At 46.2% G+C, this 21,360-nt stretch overlaps 2 long non-coding RNA genes and 1 other non-coding gene across 3 annotated transcripts; 2 read left to right on the top strand and 1 right to left on the bottom strand.

Moving 5' to 3' along the window:
* Positions 1 to 390: 390 nt before the first annotated feature.
* On the bottom strand, positions 391 to 7,741 carry LOC140599138 (uncharacterized). The gene is made up of 2 exons (XR_012001880.1): positions 1,146 to 7,741; positions 391 to 486 (listed from the first exon to the last, which is right to left on the bottom strand). It is a non-coding gene; the product is annotated as an uncharacterized lncRNA (long non-coding RNA).
* Positions 7,742 to 9,681: 1,940 nt separating this feature from the next.
* Positions 9,682 to 15,416, top strand: LOC112924265 (uncharacterized). Its single transcript, XR_003235846.2, has 2 exons — positions 9,682 to 9,867; positions 14,831 to 15,416. It is a non-coding gene; the product is annotated as an uncharacterized lncRNA (long non-coding RNA).
* Positions 15,417 to 19,896: 4,480 nt separating this feature from the next.
* Positions 19,897 to 20,003, top strand: LOC112924402 (U6 spliceosomal RNA). Its single transcript, XR_003235879.1, has one exon. It is a non-coding gene; the product is annotated as a U6 spliceosomal RNA (small nuclear RNA).
* Positions 20,004 to 21,360: the final 1,357 nt, after the last annotated feature.

The following is a 21,360-nucleotide window of genomic DNA, read 5'->3' as shown; positions in this document are numbered from 1 at the left end:
TACAATGCAAGCTTTCCTATGGGGAAAGTTACTGGATCCTTTAGGTTGCTGACCCTATGCCACTTTCCCCAAGTCCCTCTCCCTACCTGAAGATCATGTTGTATATCATGGTAACCAGCAACAAACAAGGTGGAGAACCTCCCCACAAAACATCCTATCTTCCCTCAGCTACCCATGATGGACAGGAGTTTAAGATTTGTTCATGAAAGACAGAGGAGAGGCAGAGACACAGGCAGAGGGAGAAGCAGGCTCCGTGCAGGGAGTGGGACGTGGGACTTAGCTGAGACTCCAGGATCATGCCCTGGGCCCAAGGTGGCACCAAACCACTGAGCCACCCGGGCTGCCCCAGGAGTTTGGTTTATACACAAAAGAATCACACCAATGAAGAGCCAATTTTTAAAAAAATAATTTATTATTTTTATTAATATGAATTTTTAAAGTTTTCCATAACAAGTCTTCTCCAAACACTAGATGCATGGGGACCACCTGAAAATTAAAGAGACAAGGCAGTTATCATTAGGTTCCCACATAAATAAAAACAGATTTAGGTTTCTGGCTGAATTCCACAAAGTGTTTTTCCATCTCACCCCAATCCCAAAGCCTAACATCCAAAAGGAGGAAATGGAAGGAGGCCTGAAGATAAGAGATCATAGTTCAAGCAAAGACACCGCAAGGATTTGAACCCTGTCCTGGAAATCCAGGAGTGCCAACCACCAGCATCTTTTGCTTTTTTTTTAAACTAGGAAAAGGCTAAAAAGCAAAACCTGAGAAAACAATTTGTTTTCTCAGGAAAAGAAAAACCTTTACAACCCTACTGAAGAACACTGGAGTATCTGCTTCAGCTAAGATGCTAGCTTAGCCAAGTCTCTTATGTTCACCTGAAAAAGTCTTAGCAGAGAATTTTTGCAATCCCACCCCAACAGTCCTCAAAACTAAAATGCCTATCTCTGATTTGTAAGGTCTATATTCCCACCCAACATTACGGTCTCAAACTATCCTCCATTCACTGGCTTAAGTGTTCTAACCACAAGATAACAGTGTTACAATATTTAGTCGTGGTTCTAATAACATTTAAGCATTTGCAGGCAAATTAATGGCCTTTTCTAGTAGTGCAACCCACCAGAAGACCTCAGCACCACTGTTACCTTGAAACCGATTAGGGGTCATGCCCTCAAGGATCCAAGCTACTGGCAGCATCGAGGTGAGGGGTGAAGGGTCTGCGCTAGGCCAAAGGCAGGGAGTGGCGATGTGGCAGAGTAGTCACTTGTGGGGAGGCCTTGCTTTTTTAACAGGCTTCTGGAAAAGCTAGGGAAAAGTGGTTGCCCTCTTTCCCCATTTCCCTCCCCTTCAACCATCACTTGAGGTATGGGCTTTTTAAATAAATAGCTGCTATAAAAGCAGCATAATTGTCAGGACAGGACAAGCCCAGGGGTACAGAAGATACTCAAAACATTCCTTTAGCTGCTCCGTTCCCCGAAGAGAGCCTCAGAGCATGTCTGCCAAGTGTTGAGGCAAGTCCTCATTTCTAACAGAAGCTGGGGTTAGGAGGCTGACACCATTTTTATTGACCTTAGTGTAAGAGCGCTTTGTTGTCTCTCTTGCCACAGGAAGGCTCCATGGTTGTCCTACTTAAGCCTTCGATGCCTTTAGAGGGGTACCTGAAAAATCTTAAAAAAAGGCTTAGCGCCCACCTTACCCCTCCACCCCCAGGCCAACAAACAGCTGCTCACATGCTATTTATTCCAGCATAAAGCTGAAAGTCTATTTAACACTAAACTACTAATTCATAACGGATCTGACTTGGTATGTAAACATAGAAAAAAGCGTGTTCACCTGTTGTCCTCATTTTGTCCACTGGTGAATTCAACTGGAAGCTCCTTCTATAGTCTGAAGAATACCATCTGAAAGAACTAGTGGTTCCCAATCCCCACATTTAAAATGGACTGTTTGTTTAAAGTAAATAAGCTATTTTTTTTCCTTACTGGTCTGGCTTCTCTGGCCCTTCGCATACGTCTGCTGTTTTGAATGTTCCTGTGTGTAAGAATTAAGACCAAGGGAGGGGAGAGAGAAACCCACACAAAGAAAATGCACTAAGACCACTGAACTGATAAAACGTTTCCACTTGCCAGTTAAATTTCTCGAAGGCTGTTGCTTGTTTGGAATTTATTTCTTGTCACTGATTTTAAGGTGCATCTGGAAAAGACTAAAGGCTTCAGTACCCCCCCCACCCCCCTACCAGAAGTGAACAAAAAGCATTTTACCTAAAGAAGCACAGCAAAAGGTACTTGGCTTCAATCACAAACACGAATGCTTAAAAGCTGCAGAAATTTCCTCAACACTCAGCCTTTATCACTCAGCTGGATTTCCTTCAACAATCACTACTCCAAGCATTGGGGGAACACAACTTTTAATCATACTCCAGTCGTTTCACAATGCATTCTAATAGCAGCAGATCAGAACAGTACTGCATTACTTGCCAACAGAACAGACAGACCTGAAGTCAAGACAACTGCATCTCTGTGTGGTCTGTAAAAAAAAAAGCTAAAACAAGTAAGCCCCTCCCCCTCCTCCCCTCCAAAATCAGGGGAAAGTTTACTTCAATATTATGCTGATACACTGTAAGGTCTCACACACTCACTAGAACAGAAGGCAGAGCCAGCGCTTATATGCAAGTCAAAATCCTGAACAGCTTCATGAAGGATGAAATGAAGCCTCTGCAAAGAAAATTCTTTAAAAACCCACATGCCGCCCCCCCCCCCCCCCCAAGTACCTATATGAAAAGGCCAGTTGTGTCAACACTGGCTAACATCAGATGAGATGATTAGAAGCATTTAAAGTTAACATGCAACTCTGGAAAAGTTCACAGTATATTATTACTCTACCACTGTCAAATTTAGAGACCCCTGACTTTCTGGAAATAGTGTAGGTGTAGTTACCTGTTATTCTCATCATAATCTCCCACCTGTCTAAGAGGTATTTATTCCTTATTTAGAGGGCCTCTATTGCCATGTGCCTGGAATTATTAAATGCTCATCACTTTACGAAGGATAAAATGTTTTTCCTGCCTTAAAGTTAAATTCGTTCTTCCGCTCAATTCCTGATCTTGTCCATTAAAGAGTGTTCGCAGACAAAGTTTCTGAAAGATTAGAGAAGAATCCCCCCAAGATTGCCCAACACTAACTACAAACAAACAATACTTTATTTAAATGAGGAGACAGCTTTCTAAAAGCATACATTCTCTAGATTAAAATGTTTTATTTTGAAGTATTTAATGTTTTCTATACAACGTACATCACAACACAAAACTTAAGTTTTAGCAAGATTAACAACATCGGATTCTTAACAGCACAATATGCTAGCCTTTTGTAGAATTTAAGAGATTCAATTTTCTTAGTTTTATCAACATTGCCTTATGATTAAGGCACTACTACTCTTCAAAGCCTTTAAGGAATTACTTGCCTCTGAACGAGGTGTACTATCCCATCATGGAAGCCCACAATAAGTCCTACTTTTAAAAGGCTAGATGGGAAAATTCCCCACACTCCTGAAATCCTCTAAGGAAGGGATCAGGAAACACAGCCACGTTCAATACTTAAGACCTCCACAGTTCTATTAAAAATAAGCACTTATCCCTAACATGCAATACTGCAGATTCAAATTAAACTTATCTGTTAACAGCTGCCTGCTGTTTTTTGCTCCCAGATGAAATGAAGCAACTCTTCTGATAATGAAGAGAAACCTGTCTGAGGCAAACGAAAGATTGGCAAACAGCACAGCCTTCTCTCAATCCATTTGATCCCACTCTGAATTATTTCAGCTTCTTTTATTCCAGGATTAATGTTGATTTTACCATTTTTCATTTTGTTTTATTCTGCTTTTGTAAAAGCAGTATTTTGAGATGGTTATTTGATCTTCGTTGTTATTTCTCATCAATTCATTATATTACGGCTCATCAATTCTTTTTGTGTGTGTGGGTATAGCTTGATAGGCCATAACTTTTAAATGGTAGATTCCATTAACTTTAAATTGGTAGTTTCACTTGCTTAATTTTTTTGCATATGCAGATAATGCGTTCATCAGTAGTTAAGGATCTCAGGGTTATGCTTTTTTCCCCAATGGAGGTATGAAACATAATCTTTTCTGCCTTTACTTATCATCATTCACCAAGATGCTGTTCCCTCTCCATCTAGGTCATCGTATTTGCCAGGCTGGTTATGACTCAGTAGTTATCTGAAAAAAGTCTACAGAAAAAAAAAGGTTTCCCCGCCCTCATCCACAAAACACGACCCTTTATCAGAAATTATTAAAATATACAATTTACAGTAATTTTGAAGCATACCTTAACATCTTGTTTGCAGTTAATGGAAAAATACTTTTCCTACACTAGAGAAAAGAAATTTGCTTATACACAACTGAAAATAGAATCTTACTTGATAATATAAAAGCTACCACCAGGAAGAAATCCCTTCAGGATCATTAAGCCACTTCCTTTGCTCTGAAGCTCCTATAGTAGTATTAAGTTATATTAAATCACCTGAAAAAGATTCCAAAAGAGAACCACACACTACCATATCCAAACAACTTTAGCCATTTTTTTTAAATTTCCCAAGATGATATCTAAGTCAGCCAGTGGGCTAGACCAACCCCCAGTCCTGTACTTTCCTTCCCCAGGCCTTACACTATGAATCCAGTGGATCTTCATGAACTTCCCCAGCTGCCCAATTCAAAAATTGGGGGAAAACAAAAACTAGAGGATTGGGAGTTACTTGCCAACTTGGAAGTTGAGATTTCTTTAGTTTTTCCATCCTAAGTATTTAAGTTCTCGGGCATGAGTTATCTGAAATCATAAACTAAACAATTACCTAACCCCCAACCCTCCCCAATCCCAACCATTAACAGGCCACTGCCAACTATCAATTGCCAAAATTTGCCCCTCCCCTTTAATAAAAGTTAAAGATCACATTACTTGAAAACTTAACTTCAACATCTGGCCTAGTCAAGCTCTTCTGAAGTGCTCCTGAGAAGACTGAGTATGAACCAAAGCTGCACTGTGCTGTACCATTTCAGCTTCAACTGGGAATACTCTTCCAAGGAAAAAAGCAGCTCCAATCCCTGAAGGTGTTCGTGCCAACAGCATAGCAGTACAATCCTTCTCTAACCCAGTTTGTCAATAGTACTATAGCATCTGTGGAAAATCTTAAAAGAAAATTTTCTCCCCCAACCCTCTTCCCTGTTAAGGCCGCCCCAAAGGTAAGTAAATGTAACGAATTTAAAGGGTTATGTATTAAAATATCTGATGAAGAAGTGGAAAAACAGTAACTACCAGCCATTTCTCCAATGGACAGCTCCGCCACAGAACTCAAAAGTGAGAGCTGCTCGCGCTCTAGTTTCTAGAACTGTAAACCTGTGGTGTTCTGATTATCCTGATACTGGATTTTCTTTTTTTCTGTTACCTTGAGTCATTTGCCTTTGGGACTCTAGACAGACCTAAGGGGAAAAGAACTCAAAACATATTTTTGCACCCCCATCCCCACAAAACTCCCCCCCCATACACAGCCAAACTCCACATTTAGAAAACTTGAATACAGGGTGAAGGAAGAATAGGTCATCTATTCAAAAAACTGAAAGGCTTCATTACCCCAAGCTAAAAACTTCTTACAAAACTTGCCAGAATTTTGTCTCAAGGTTGATCTACCAAATTCATTTGGTTTCCCTCAAATTGGTTAAAACAAAACAAAAAAACTTGCCATCTACCATTCCTCCAGGCCTTGGAAGTCTGCCCTCAAAAGCTTCAGACAAGATGAGAAAACAAGCCTGAAAAAGAGAAACCTACGACACCCGGAAATCGGCCTACACCCCCATAAATCCCTTAGCGCTTAAGTACCACAATTCCCCCATTACCATTAGAAAAGCAAATAAACGTTACCATACTGAAGTTACAAAAACCACGTCAGCCCATCTCTGGTATTTTTACCACACCACTCGTCCTCCCTGGGGCCTCGCACACTGGGATGCTGCTCTAGGATCCTCTATCTAGCCTCCACAGCGCCTGTTCGCCGCCTCCGCGTGGTCGCCAAGCCAAGCTGCCAAGCTGCTCGCTAGCTTCGTCACCACATCGCACTGGCTCCTCCTTTCTGGAATCCTCTCCTAGCTTCACCTCCAAATCGTTAGGGCTCCTTCTTTCTTCCTAGCTTCCTTCCTTCACCAAACCGCACTGGCTCCCGGACTTCGCCTTCCTTCCTATCTTCACCACGAACTGCAGCTCGCTCCTCAGTCCTAGCTTCACCAACACTGGCTCCTGGAATCCTGTCTGCCGCTCCTGTCTTCCTAGATTCACTGAATCCACTTCTGCGTAGTACCTGGGTCTGCTGCCAATTAACGCTAGTCCTCAGGATTAAAAAAACCATCTTAGCTCAAAGTCCAATGGGAGAATGTTAAGTTGGTAGTTATTCTTGATCTTGCATTACTTCAGTTATGAAAGTTCTTTAGATTCTCCAAGAACACTAAAAGCTACCCTATTTAAAGACCCTCACATTTTTAACTCCAAAAATATTCTACTTAAGTAACTTAAGTCTTTTTGGTAGCAAACGCTGCAAACCTCATTTTTATCTTTCCCTTCTAGCTCCTGGGCTAAGCTGGGTCTCGGTCTACAGTAGTTTTAACACCTTCAAATCTAGCTTCTGCACCAGAAATTAAATTCATGGGCTTTTGGAAAGATTCCAGTAACTACTTAAAAATTCTTAGTTTTCCTGTTTTTACTTTCTCCAATTTTTTGGCTTTAAACTTCTCTATCTTCTTTTTGACGTCTATCTTACGTTCCTGTATTCAGCGGTTGTCCTAGCTTTTCATTTTCTACCTGATGTACTTTCCCTGACCTTATTTTCCACCTCGTTTCCAATTTCTGGCTTTCTCAATTTGTATCTGAGACCTTGTTGCCTTGTTCTTCTCTAAATATTTTTTCTTCTGCTTCCTGCCTTCGAGGTTTAAATTATTTTTATCTTCTAAAAGGCGTGTAATTTTTCTTCCAATTTTCCTATCTTCTCTAAGTCTTTTCTTCACCTTTACTTCTGGTCTTTTAAATCTTCACCTTCCTGTACTTCATTCTTGCGAGTTCTCCGCTTCAATTTTCTAATCTCTTCAAATTTCCATCCTACCACTAATTAATATTTGCAAGTTTTAGCAAGTAATAGCTTAAGATCTAGGTATCAAATGACGCAATCACTAACCCATGAATTTGAAGGGCTCTTAAATCACCTTCAAGTTAAGCTTTTTAAAAGACAAACTTTTAATCTTTACCATCTACAACCGGTCTTTCTAAAACACTTAGGCTCTATTTAGGTCATTTACATTTCAACGACAACCTGAAAGGCTGCCCTCAGATTTATTGAATCCTGGACTTTGCAGTCCTCAACAATTCTTCTAAAATTAGGTTTTTCTCCACTTCATTAAGCTTCATCTCTTAACCTCCGTCTTTTTCTACAAAGAGCATTTTCTTTCTCAAGCTACTCTTTAAAATCTTCATGGTTTTCCTTTTAAGCTCTTTTTAAGATTACAGTACTACTCTACGAATTTAATGCTAAGCAATATCTCAAGAAGTATTATCCCTATTTACATTTCCTAAAGATTGCTTCAATTCCTAGCTTTCTTTTTTTTTTTTTTTTTAAGAAAAACTTATCTGCTGTCGCCTTAAGCAGTCCCTCCTCCCTCACCAGCCATCTCTGCGCTCGCTGCCTGAATGCCTGCAGCAGAACCCGGGAGAGGCGTATTTATAGACGAAAGACAGCTCACACCGCGATTTCAATAACCCTCCGCCGCCTTTGTGAGGGGAAGCAAAAATAGTTCCGTGCCCGGGTTAAAAATAGAACCTAGTTTTACAAGACTTTCTGGAGTTTTCGTGACCGTTCAGGCAACTTGATTACCCCCCGTGTACCCAGAAATAGTCAAAACTTACTAGCAGGTAGATTTGAACTGAAGACTTAGGCACAAAAATCACATTTAAGTAGATCAAACAGCTTTCCCTAAACTCAGAACCATTACTTAGGAATTTTTTTAGTAGCTTTAAAAATACCTCATGTTTTCTTGGCAGTACAGTAGATACTATGAAGTGCTTTATGAAGGACGGTTGAAATGGGTTTGTTGACGGCCTTTTATTTCCATTATGTAACCGAGCCTCAGCCTCGTCAAGAGATGGCAGCCATCTTAGCTGCGGCAAAGTGTCCGTTTGTCCCCCAAATAGCCTCGGGTCCTGCCAGTCGGTTCTCAGGTTAGACCCGACATTCTGATTACCCTGTTATTGGAGAAGCCCGGGCGGTCCGGGTTATCTGCTTAAGAATTCTACTAAAGGTGGAAATCCACTTCTAGAAAATGTCTCAAGTAGTTCCGGGGCAGGGCTGCCTTCTGCGTCCGAACCAACACGGGGACTTGTGTTACTTCACGGGCTCAGTGGTCCCGGCTTTGGGGTCCCTAAATACTAGCTCGACCCCCCACATCTCTGCCTTTTTTAATATCATGCCCACACTTTTTGTTCTGCCCAAATGTGAACCGTTTCTGAGCTTCCAAGCTTCTCGTCAAAGTTACCCAAATCCAAAACTGTCAAAGCCAAGTTTTAAGTGTCCTCTTTGATCCCCAAAGGCCAAAGCCTTTTCTTCTAAAGAGGAAACGACCTTGGGCAGCCCGTCCGGGAACGTTCTCCAGCATTCATGAAACTGCTTAGGAGTGTGCTTTTCTAAGTTTGTGCTTTAGAATCTGTATTCTCTCTGGCTTGGCTCCACTTCCAAGGTTTTTACAACGGGAGCTAAAAGGGAAAAGCTCTTCACCAAACCCAAAGCCCGTCCTTTCTGTACAATTTGAGCAGTTTTGCTTTCAAAGCACCCCCTGGAATTTCCCAACCAAAGGGGAAGCTGACTAAGCATCGCGTGCCAAAGATCCTGAGAAGAATCTCGTTTCCCGGGGCGGCAAGATCGTGAAGCCCGAGCGAGGCCGGAGAAATTGGGAGCAATAGCGCCAAGGGCTTCCCATACACAAGGTTTCCACGGGGCCACTGCGGCTGCGCGGAGAACCGGGCGAGGTGGGACGTGGGGGGGGCGAAAGGGCGCGTGTTCTTTGGCTCCCCTCGGCCAAGCTCTGCTCCATGTCCAGACCCCTCGGGGGGGCTGCAGGGGCCACGGGGAGGGCTGGGGGCAGGGGCTGGCCCGGAGACCTGAACGGCCGCAGCTGCAGGCTGGAGACAAAGGCTGGGGGGAAGGGCACGGCACGGCGCGCACCCCGCACCCGCCCGGCGCAGGGATACGCGAGCCGTGAGCCGCCGCCTCCCCTTGTGAGGCGCCGGCTCGCGGGCGGGCACCGCCGGCTGTAACCGGCTCCAGCCGGTCCTGGCCGCCTCCGGGAGCGGTGGCGGTTGTCGCAGGGCGCCAGTGCGCATGCGCGCCCCGCCCCCGGACCCTGTGTTTGTGCCAGAGGTTGGCGGGGCGGGGGAGGGGCAGCAGAGTTTGGGGAGTGGGCGCTCTGCGGCCGCCCCTCCGCTCTTTCACCACACTCGGGCAGCTCTTACTGCCCTGGGGCAGCTGTTGTCCCTCCCTCCTTCCTTCCTGTTTGCTACCGGGGTGTGCCCTTCCTTCGCTTTTCCTGCCCTTTGTCATTCTTCCATGTTGTATCAAAGCCGTCCGTTAATTGAAAATTCGCACAGGATCCCCTCGGAATTATCAAATGCTGTTTGTTTATTGTAACACACTTTGGGTGTGTGCATGTCACCGGGTCTTATTAGTGTATAATGCGCGAGGTGGAAGAGTCTCAGAAACTGACTTGGCAGCTGCCTTGTATTTAGGAAAAGAAACTGAAGCAGAGAGAAAGAGGAGCTGTGGGACTCAGGTTTGGTTTTGTTTTTAAGATTTTATTCTTGAGAGACAGAGACAGAGGGAGAAGCAGGCTCCCTGCGGGGAACCTGATGTGGGACTAAATCCCGGGACTCCAGGACTCAGGTTTAAAGCCTGGAGCCCTGGACAGGGGCTGACACCCGACCTCTTACCTCAGGGCCTTTACTGTGGAACCTGCAGGATGGCCGGTCTCTAGGCAGGGAATTCGGAGAGGGAAAGATGGAGTTCGGGGACGAGGTGTAGGGTAGAGTGGCATCTGAGTAGTGACGGGGAATTGTAGGAACTTGATACAGTTCCTCTTTGTGAAACCCCTTTGGCTCCTGTAAATGACAGTAGTTATCATGAAGGTGTCGGGGAGGCGTGGGGGACGAAGGTACTGACACCCTCCCACCTTTGCCCACCCCTGTGACCCCTGGCAAAGGTGTTGGAGTTTATTGTTCTTCCCCACTTTCTCTTTAAGGGTGGAATATTACTGCGATGCAGGTGGTAACCTTCAGACACAGGCTTGATGTTTTGCTCTGGGTTGGAAAATTTTTAGTGAGATTTTAGCGCTGGAAAGAGGAGAAATGAGTCGGGTCACCTCATTTTACAAACAGGGACCTCGGAACCTGGGGAGTTTGTGATCTGACAGCTAATTAGTACCAGAAGCTATTCTTTTTTTTTTTTTTTTCAGAACCTATTCTTGAATCCCAGAAAATGACCTGGAGCTCCCTCCCTTCCTCCTCCCCGCCCCCAGACCCTCTTTCTGGCAGTCTCTTCTACAGTTTTCTCCAGGGCTGAGGGAGGACTGGGGGACCTCCTCTGCCATCCATGCTCTCCCACTCTGGAGCTCATGACATGAAGAGCTTTAAAGTGCTTTAAATAACTGTCAGTGTTGTAAAGCTAGTCATCTCCATTCTCTTACAGATAGCATTTTCCGCATAGGGTTAAAATGGCTGTGTATTATTTAATTAATTCTCTATGGGTTTGGGGAAAGAAAGAGAGAATTGAAAGAAGGTCGGCACTCAGGAATCTGTTGTGTGGAAAGGTGACTTGCCAAGACCAGAGAGTAATTTTTTTTTTTAATTTTTATTTATTTATGATAGTCACACAGAGAGAGAGAGAGAGGCAGAGACACAGGCAGAGGGAGAAGCAGGCTCCATGCACCGGGAGCCCGATGTGGGATTCGATCCTGGGTCTCCAGGATCGCGCCCTGGGCCAAAGGCAGGCGCCAAACCGCTGCGCCACCCAGGGATCCCGAGAGTAATTTTTTTAACAGTAAGTAAGTGATGCTTTGAAGGAGATTATGGGTGCTAAGTCCTGTTTTTATTACTGTGTAGGCCCAAACATTTATGATTTCATCTCTGAGAGGTTTTGTTTGACAAAGAGAGCTTTGCTGTCTCTAAAATATTCTCATTCCTTCTCTTTATATAGTAAACCCCCCCCTTTTTTTTTTTTTTAAGATTTCGTTTATTTATTCATGAGAGACTCCGAGAGAGGCAGAGACACTGGCAGAAGGTGAAGCAGGCTCCCTGCAGGGAGCCCAATGTGGAACTCCATCCCAGGTCCCCAGGATCACAACCTGAGCCCAAGGCAGATGCTGAACCACTGAGCCAGACAGGCGTCCCAAGTCCCTTCTTTTCTCAATGTTTATTTAAACAAGTGGGCCCCAAATCACCATGTTCTTTGGTGAGAATATTAATAATACATTTGATTATGTGCCCTTTCCTCAACTCCTTGAATGATCCCTTAAAAACTGTTTTTTTGGGGGGGGGCAGCTCTGGTGGCTCAGTGGTTTAGCACCGCCTTCAGCCCAGGGCATGATCCTGGAGACCTGGGATCAAGTCCCACATCAGGCTCCCTGCATGGAGCCTGCTTCTTCCTCTGCCTGTGTCTCTGCCTCTGTGTGTCTCCCATGAATAAATAAATAATTTAAAAAAAAAAAAAACTTTTTTCAAGGCACATTAACAATACATTTGATTATGTGCCCTCTCCTCAACTCCTTGAAGGATTCCTTTACATAAAACTTTTTTTTTCAAGGCACCTCTTCTCTGGCCTACATCTCTGTTCCCTTTAATTTCAGAATGTCTGATGACAGTTGTTCCTTACACTGCTGCTTCCATATCCTGCATCACTTCAGTCTGAAACCTAGTTTTCATCTGGGCCTAATGACTCAGGTAAAACAGGACAAATCCATTTTAGCCAGTGGTTTTATGCCCCTCCTCAACTCCCCCCCTTCAAAAAAAGCCTTGGCTAAATATAGGTGGCCCTTGGTCTGTTTGTGGCAGTCACTCACTGACAAACACCCATGTGATCTTGGGCACTAACCCAAAAAACTTCTCACTGGATGTTTCCTTCTGTGTAAAATGAGGACATGAGATGAAAGGAGTGATGATGTCAATTCCATAAAATGCAGTAAACAAAGATGAGAAGGGAGAATGAAAGATTTGAGGCCTCCTGGCTGTGGTTTCAAGGAAGTGGGACAATAGAAAGGACTAAAGAAACAAAAATTTAAGGTCAGGTCTCCAGGCCTTTTGTCAGCAAGGCCCGACCTATTACTCCAGACTTACTTCAGGGCAGAAATCTCCAGAGAATGCCAGAATCCACTCCACCTCCTCCCCTTTTAAACAAGGCCAGTCAGGCTTCCTCAAGAGAGAAGCTAGATGGCCTTCATTTCTGGATCAGGGGTCCAGAGTTCAATCTGGGTAAGACTCCAGCTACACTTTGTTTGATGTTTATCTAATCCTGTGATTATTATCTAATACAGCATTATTACCAAAGATTGTTCTGGAAATGCAGATCAAGAAGAAAAGGCAAGGGGAGGGACACCTGGGTGGGCTCAGAGGTTGGGCGTCTGCCTTCGGCTCAGGTCGTGATCCTGGAGACCTGAGATCAAGTCCACATCTGGTTCCTTGTGTGGAGCCTACTTCTCCCTCTGCCTCTCTCTCTCTCTGTCTCTCATGAATAAATAAATAAAATGTTGAAAGAAAGAAAGAAAGAAAAAGAAAGAAAGAAAGAAAGAAAGAAAGAAAGAAAGAGAAAGAAAGAAAGAAAGAAAGGAAGGAAGGAAGGAAGGAAGGAAGAAAGAAAAGGAGAACCCCGATAAATCAACTTTTTTGTTTTTTAAAAACTCTAGAAACTTGCAGTTCCCAGCCCCCTACTGCCACCCACCTACCCAGAGCTCATCTCCGGAACAAAAATGGTGCAAACATTTGGCTCCCTATTTTGCACAGTAGCCAGCTCTGGCAGCAGGAAAATACCACTGAAGTGTCTTTCTGCGAGAAGCATCCATCTTCTCACTACCCTCCTCTGAGACACAGAGGATTCTGTTTGAAGGGGGAATGAAGGAGAAGGCATCTTAGAACAGTCCCCCACCCCGAGCCCATGAGCTCCCTGCTGCTAGTTCCTTTTTTGTTTATTCATCACATAATGTCCTTGGTGCTAGGCCTTGCAGCCTATTTGTGGATCTTTCTGGAGGGCCATGGGCTGTTAGAGGACAGATTGACAACAAAGGGCTGGACATGCCTTGGGGGGAGCTGTTTTAGCTTCATCTTCGCAATTTAAGAACTCTGCAAGAGGCCTCTCACAGGCTTCACCCCAGCGTTTTCTAGACCTTTCCACCTGCTCTGCTGTCCTCTTCCCTCTGGCCACAGCCAGTCTTCAGTGGAGACTATCTACACACCTCCTCTCCCAGGCTGGGAACAGTCTGCTGTGCTTTCCTTGGCCCCTCCATGGTCTCTGATGTGTCTGCAGGACAGGAAATACAACATGCAGCTTTATTTTCTATGACTTTTTTAAAGATTTTATTTATTTAGTCATGAGAGACACAGAGAGGTAGAGACATAGGCAGAGGGAGAAGCAGGCTCCCTGCAGGGCCCCCGATGCAGAACTCCATCCCAGGATCCCAAGATCACGACCTGAGCCGAAGGCAAATGCTCAACCAGTTAGCCACCCAAGTGCCCCTATTTTCTGTGACTTTTTTTTTTTTAAGATTTTATTTATTTACTCATGAGAATACACAGAGAGGAGAGAGAGAGAGGCAGAGACACAGGCAGAGGGAGAAGCAGGCTCCATGCAGGGAGCCTGATGTGGGACTTGATCCCGGGACCCCAGGATCACTCCCTGGACTGAAGGCAGCGCTAAACCTCTGAGCCACCCGGGCTGCCCTATTTTCTGTGACTTCTATTGAGCTCTGAGCTGCACACCTTCCAGGCACTTCTCTCCCTGGTTCCTTGTAAGGGAGATGATGCTGCTGCTGTCCCCAAGACTAATGAACAAATTGAGGCCTAAGAGGTCTCAGCACCATTAGTGCCTGGCACACAATAGAAGCTCCGTATGTGTCTATTGAATAATGACTAAATAAATACATTGGAAAAACATCTCTTTTGGAGTCAAAACCCCAAGCAGAATAGAGAAGGGGCATATGCGGTTCATGCTTAGCCTGCAGTGGAGATCAACTGCTAGCAGAGCATGGCGGGGGCCATGAAGGACAAAGGGGTCCCTGACCTGGAATGTCCCAGCCAGAGTCACCAGGGGAAAATAAGCTCAGTCACCATGGAGGTTTTCAGTGGTTTGCTGTGCTGCTTGTGTATTAATATTGTGTCTTGGGGATCCCTGAGTGGCTCAGCGGTTTAGTGCCTGCCTTCGGCCCAGGGCGTGATGTCCCGGGATCGAGTCCCGGGATCGAGTCCCACATCGGGCTCCCTGCATGGAGCCTGCTTCTCCCTCTCTCTCTCTCTCTCTCTCTCTCTCTCTTTCTGTATCTCTCATGAATAAATAAAATCTTTAAAAAAAATTGTGTATTGAAGGGTGTTAGGAAGAAAGAAGGAAGTGATTAGACACAACCTGACACACTGTTTTAGGAGCAAAAGGCACCTGGATTTGGCAGAGATGAGCCTGCCCAGCTGGGTGCAGAGCTATGGCAGGGAGCTGTACTCTGACAGACCGATAGACCGGGAACCACTTCTCTCTCCTGACAGGTTCTGGACACACTGATCCATGGGGAAGAAACCCGAAGACCACCTTGGGTCTCTCTCCAGGGAGCTCCCATTAAACACTCAGCCTCCAGAGGGAGGGGAGGGCTGAAGACTCAGGCCTTGCAGTCATTGCCCTGTGTGACACACTGCGGGAGGCCGAAGGCAAGCCTCACCCTTGCTGGGGCCTGACCTCTGCTTACTCAGCATCTGGGGCCTGTCCAGTGGACCTTCAGAAACAGCCTGAAGGAACGATGAGTCTATCCACATTCTTGTATCCTTGATCTATTCGGTCACCCACTGACCCTGACAGATGTTTGTGTTAGCACCGCATACCCAGCATGATGCTTATTAAACATATCACGCCCTCTGCACATACTCATGCACACGTGCACTGGGTGTGCCCATTCAGCCTCCACACAGCTGTGGCCCCCCTTTCACACAGACAAGTCTTGTGGAAAAAGGGGGCAGAGGTCATCTGGTTCTAGGAACTTTTCCAAGGTATATTTTTCAACACAGGCCAGGTATAAACAGAAGCCCGTGGCATTACAGGTCCTTCTCCAGAGCTAATAAACGGAGAGCCATACAGTGATTGTGGTGGAATAGACCTTAAAGCTCCTGAGATGATGGGAACTCACTAGAAAGAAGGGGAGGCACGAAGGGAGGACTGGGGTCAGCGCTAGCAGGCCTTCGGTTATCTGGAGAAGTTTGGACTCTGGGCCTCTCTGAACTGAAAAGTGTTGTGTGGCTGCTCTTCACAAGGTAGCTGAGCTGAGAGAGATGGCAGATGTGAGGACACTGGAGTCCATTGTTACAGCCCAACTCAGAGGTCATAGAGGCCTGGACTGGGGTGGGTGGTGGCCACAGGACAAAAGAAAGAAGACAGGGCAGCCCTGGTGGCGCAGCGGTTTGGCGCCGCCTGCAGCCTGGGGTGTGATACTGGAGACCCCGGATCGAGTCCCACGTCGGGCTCCCTGCATGGAGCCCGCTTCTCCCTCTGCCTATGTCTCTGCCTCTCTCTGTGTCTCTATGAATAAATAAATAAGAGAAGAAAGAAAGAAAGAAGAAAGAAAGAAAGAAAGAAAGAGAGAGAGAGAGAGAGAGAGAGAAAGAAAGAAGAAAGAAAGAAAGAAGAAAAGAAGACAGAGCAGTCTACCTGCGGCTCTCTGGGATCCCCACACTGGTTTCCTCCTCTCTGGGTCTTCAGCATCCGTGGCCCTTTCCCAACTCATGTTCTTTTTTTTTTTTTTTTTTTTAAGATTTTATTTATTCATGAGAGACAGAGAGAGAGGCAGAGACACAGGCAGAGGGAGAAGCAGGCTCCCACCAGGTTGCCCAATGCGGACTCGATCCCGGGACTCCAGGATCATGCCCTGGGCCGAAGGTGCTAAACAGCTGAGCCACCCAGGGATCCCTCCGATTCATGTTCTTTACTCTCCATGACACATCTGTTTGGAAGGTACCTTCCCTCCTCTTCACATGACACTCATTACCCTGTCTAGAGGTCACTCCCCGAGAATGGCCTCTCTGACCAGCATATCCAAATTGTCTCATATCTACCAGCCCATAGTTAGTCTCTATCACAGCACAGCCTATATTTTCCTGGATACCAATGGGTGTTGACATGTTACCCTTGCTCCTCTGAAGGTCAGGGGTACTCCAGGGTTTACAGCAGGTTGGCAAGGAGGATAAGGTACCCCTTCTGGAGCCTGAAAGTGGGGCCAGAGGAGCCTCAGGCTCACTCACATACAGACATGGGAGAGACGCATCTGTCTCAACCTCTTTGATGGAGAGGCCCTCCCCGGGTGTGGGCAAAGGGTGCAGACACCCCAGATCCAGCACCCGGCTCCGTTCTGTCTGGCCTCTGCATTCTCAGCTGTTGCTATTTGGGAAGAGCCCAACCCCCTAACTGGAGCTGGGGCGGAGCTGGGAGCCACTTGTGCCGAAAGTGGGGGCAGGAGGGAGGGAAGAGAGGACTTCAGTGTCTTCCCAGCCCCACTCTCTCCACAGAAGTCACTCTTCCACTTAGGAACTTCTAGAAATAAATGTACAAAATACTACCCCCTCCAAGAAAATAGAGCACCTGCATAACTTCTTGGGAGCAGAAATGGTGTACCATGAACACTCAGGTGCCCCGGGGCCTATTCCAGCCCTGCTACCCTGTACTCTGGTGAAGAGACACCCATGTGGAGCTGACTTGGCTAAAATATACTGCAGTGATGGTGGAAGCTGCCAGTCCTCCCCTATGCCTTCCCAGGAACAGGAACTCTGGGGCCTCTGAGACCAGCAGTGAAGGGACAGCCTGGTGTTCCCATGTTCCATAGCAGCACGATGCCAGGTGCCTGAAGTTCTGACAGTTTTGGGCCAGACAGGTTTTCTTCAGCTGTCACCAAATCTCCAGGGCTGCCCCAGGCCTCCACCACAGCCTGCATAAGCAAAAGAACTGTGGACACAGAAGGGCCTGGGAAGAAGGTGGGGCTGAGAACAGCTTAGGGAAAAGGACCTAGGTGGAAATTTCCATGACTGTTCTGCTTGGGCGAAGACCAGCTGAGGCCCAAGGTGTAGACAGAGGCTGTAGAGAGGTTACAAAGGGTCACCCTTCCTCATTCTCCCAGATCTTAATCACCTACTGCCCCACCCTGAATCTGGGTCATAGAGCTCAATCAGTTGTGTCCCCTCTGTGTCCCCACATCCAGCCCTTTTTACTGTCAGCTCCCTGGTTCATGGACATCTGCCACCTCTTCCCCCATTCTCCCTGCCAGTCAGACCCCCCCGACCCGCTTTAGGGCCCAGGTGGGATCCTTTTCCTGCTACAGGAGGCCTTCATACCTGAATGGTCAGTCTGTCCTGCAGACATCATGGTCCAGTGACCTCAGCAGCACTCCTGTGACCACACCCTTTTCCCAGGGACTCATCTTGTTGTTATCTTAAACTGTGGCATATTTGTTTATCCTTGTTACTTTATATCCTTGAAAACAGAGTCCCAGTCTTCCTGTAGCCCTGCCCCAGCTGAGAGCAGCTCTACATGTGGGTTCTGCAGCATCCATGCAGTTGATCCTGTGTGGCCTCTGGCTTGGGCTGGCATGGGGGCGCCTCTACTTTCCAGCTGCTGGTTCTCCAGATCTGCCCCCAGCCCAAGCCAGCACGACCCCAGTAGATTTCGGGCAGGAAATTTGTATAGGCTGTACTCCCTCCTTGCCCCCAGCCAGAATGCCAGGCATAGCCAGTTCCAGAGGCTGAGAGTCTTGGGCCCTGGCCAAAGTCTTCCCTCTGGGGTCTGTCTGGTCTCACTCACCAACCCTCAGCTCCAGCCTGGCACCTGGAGTGTCCTGAACCTGCTTTTTTTCCCCCCGTTCTTCCACACAGCCTAAATGTCACCCTCCTCGCTGAAGCTCCCCTGAAGTCCCTTGAAGACCATGGATGTCTCCCTCCCATCCTCTACCCCATCGGGTCCTTCAACACTGAAAGCATTACACAGAGGAGTCACGAAGAGAGTGGCCCCAAGAGTCCCACACACTTGGTCCGAGCCTTGTTCTTCCAGTTGCTGTCTGTACTCTGTGTGACATTGGGAAGTTACTTAACCTCTCTGGATCAAGTTTTTTCCTCAGTGAAATGGGAATGATCTGTATGGTACCCATTGTCATGGTTGTGAGGTTGTCAGCAGCTTACTACAGTGCCCGGCTCAAACGATGTGCCCTATAAAGGGTGGCTGTCACTACCAGACAGCACCTTCCCTCCCCTGCAGCACTAAGCCCAGAGCAGGGCACACAGCCCACCTGCCAGGCCATCAGATCTGACAGGACCCAGGCACATCTAGGGAAAGGGTTAAATATCCACAGTGACTTCATTCGGGCTTTGGAACAGGAAGGAGGCAGAGAAGGTAACAAAATCAGGTCTTAGCCAAATGGAATTTTCCAGTGCTCATAAATAGGACCAGTCAGGTTGCTAAGGGAGGTCACCATGGAAACAGTCATGTGCTCCACTTTCTGGTTATTCCAACCTGGTTCCAGGACGACGACACAAGCTCCAAGCCTCTTCATTGGCTGACACCTTCCTCTTGCCACTTAATCTGGCTGGAGATTGGCTAAGTGCAGTTGCTGGGTTGGAGTTAGACATTCCTCCCTCTCCGCTGTTCCCTGAAACCTGCTGGAAGCTGTTATTTTGAACTAGAGGGAGAAGAAAATAGGCCGGCAGAGATGTTGCCACAGCAACCGGTTTCCTTTCTGCCCTCCTTGGAGTTAGTAGTTGACTTGTCTGCAGCTCAAGAACTTTTCCAAAGGCAGCCATTTTACACTGTCTTAATTTTATTTTGAACAGGAACTCCCTCATCTTCCAGAGTAGTCAAGGAACTTCTGAACCCCTACTTAGGGCCTTGGTACCAATCCACCCTTGGGGGCCTTTGTTTCTCTTCATGAAATGGGATTTCGTTCCAGGACTCACTAGTTCCAGGCCTGGAGTAAGGCTTCCACTGGACCAAGTTTGCAAATGCTCATTATAAACTGTAAACCTCGGTACAGTCACCTTGTGTCTGTAATTGACAGTCATTGACATCAGGTTAGTGTGGAATGACCCAATGAGGGTTGGCAGCCCCACAGACTTGTTTAGCAAAGCCTAGAGTCCTGAGACCCAGGAACCCCTCAGGATTCTATTTCTTCTGTCACCAATTGCCTTCTGGAACCATCAGCAGTTCACATAGTCCCCCAGGGACTAATTTTCTCTTTCTCTAAAAGGATTCTTCTGTAGAAGATCTCCAGAGGCCCTTTCTAGCTCTGACATTCCACAATCCTGTTAAAGGCCTGCCTGCTTTCCATAACTAAGCTGTGGAACTCATCATCTTCTTGTAGGAGGCAAAAATACAGGCAACTGCCCCACACCGAGCACTTTCTATGTGGTAGGTGCTGCACATGCATTATTAGCTCAATCTTCACAACAACCTTATAAGATTAATATCATTATTATAGCACCTACTCATTTTACAGATAAGGTAACTGAGGCCCCAAAAAGTTCGGTAAATTTGCCCAAGGTCACATAGCCAGCAAGTGGCGAGGTCAGGATTTAAAGTCTGGTGTCTGGTGCTCGCTTCGGCAGCACATATACTAAAATTGGAACGATACAGAGAAGATTAGCATGGCCCCTGCGCAAGGATGACACGCAAATTCGTGAAGCGTTCCATATTTTTAAAAAAATAAAATAAAATAAAGTCTGGTGTCTGGCAGCAAGTCCGGGAAGCTCTCTTTCCAGGTACCAACTGAAATGAAGATAAAACAACATGGGCCAATTCAAAGTAGACAGAACATTGGGTGGAGCAAACCCTGGACTAGGATTTACAAGCCTGGGTTCTACTCTAGGTCCTGCCATTGAGTATCACAATGTTATTTCCAGAAAGTCATTTTTCCTGTCTTGGCCTTAGTTTTCCCATCTATAAAAATAAGAGTTTAGGAGTGCCTGAGTGGCTCAGTTGGTCAGCATCTGCCTTTGGCTCAGATCATGATTTCAGGGGCCTAGGATGGAGCCCCACATGGGCTCTCTGCTCACTGGGGAGCCTGCTTCTCTCTCCCTCTTGCTCTGTGCTCTCCCCTGCCCTCAAATAAATAAACAAAATCTTAATTTTTCTTTTCTTTTTTTTTAATGTTTATTTATGATAGTTACACACACACACACAGAGAGAGAGAGAGAGAGAGGCAGAGACATAGGCAGAGGGAGAAGCAGGCTCCATGCACCGGGAGCCCGACATGGGATTCGATCCCGGGTCTCCAGGATTGCGCCCTGGGCCAAAGGCAGGCGCCAAACTGCTGCGCCACCCAGGGATCCCCTTAATTTTTCTTTTAAAGATTTTTATTTATTCATGAGAGAGAGAGAGAGGCAGAGACACAAGCAGAGGGAGAAGCAGGCTTCCTGCTTCCTGCGAGGAGCCTGATGTGGGACTCAATTCCGGGACTCTGGGATCACGCCCTGAGCCAAAGTCAGACATTTAACCACTGAGCCACCCAAGCATCCCAAGACTGGCCTTTTTTTCAGAGATTAAGCCCTTCCTGTATCTTTTTTTTTTTTTTTTTTTTTTTTAAGATTCCCCTTATTTAATCATGAGAGACATAGAGAGAGAGAGAGAGAGAGAGGCAGAGGCACATGCAGGGAGCCCGACGCGGGACTCGATCCCCATCTCCAGGATCACGCCCTGGGCCTAAGGCCACGCCAAACCGCTGAGCCACTTGGGCTGCCCCTTTCCTGTATTTTTCATGTTATAAAATCCTTTTTCTTGTGAAATGATGGTGATACTGGTTGGTAGCTATTTTGTTGCAATGTTCTGACCTGGGAAATGTTGGCTAATTGGAGAAAGATGACTAATCTTATGTCAATATATTATGGAAAATTTCAAGATTTATTTTATTTTTTTAATTTTTTTAACTGCCTCATTGCTTTATTCCGCGCTGTTACTTTTTTAATTTTTTTTTTAATTTTTTTATTTATGATAGTCACACAGAGAGAGAGAGAGGCAGAGACACAGGCAGAGGGAGAAGCAGGCTCCATGCACCAGG

Source organism: Vulpes vulpes, chromosome 5, assembly GCF_048418805.1.
Source record: "Vulpes vulpes isolate BD-2025 chromosome 5, VulVul3, whole genome shotgun sequence".
Classification (NCBI taxonomy): Eukaryota; Metazoa; Chordata; class Mammalia; order Carnivora; family Canidae; genus Vulpes; species Vulpes vulpes.
The sequence above is the reverse complement of the archived record's forward strand: the minus strand, read 5'-3'. Positions and strand labels throughout refer to the sequence as shown.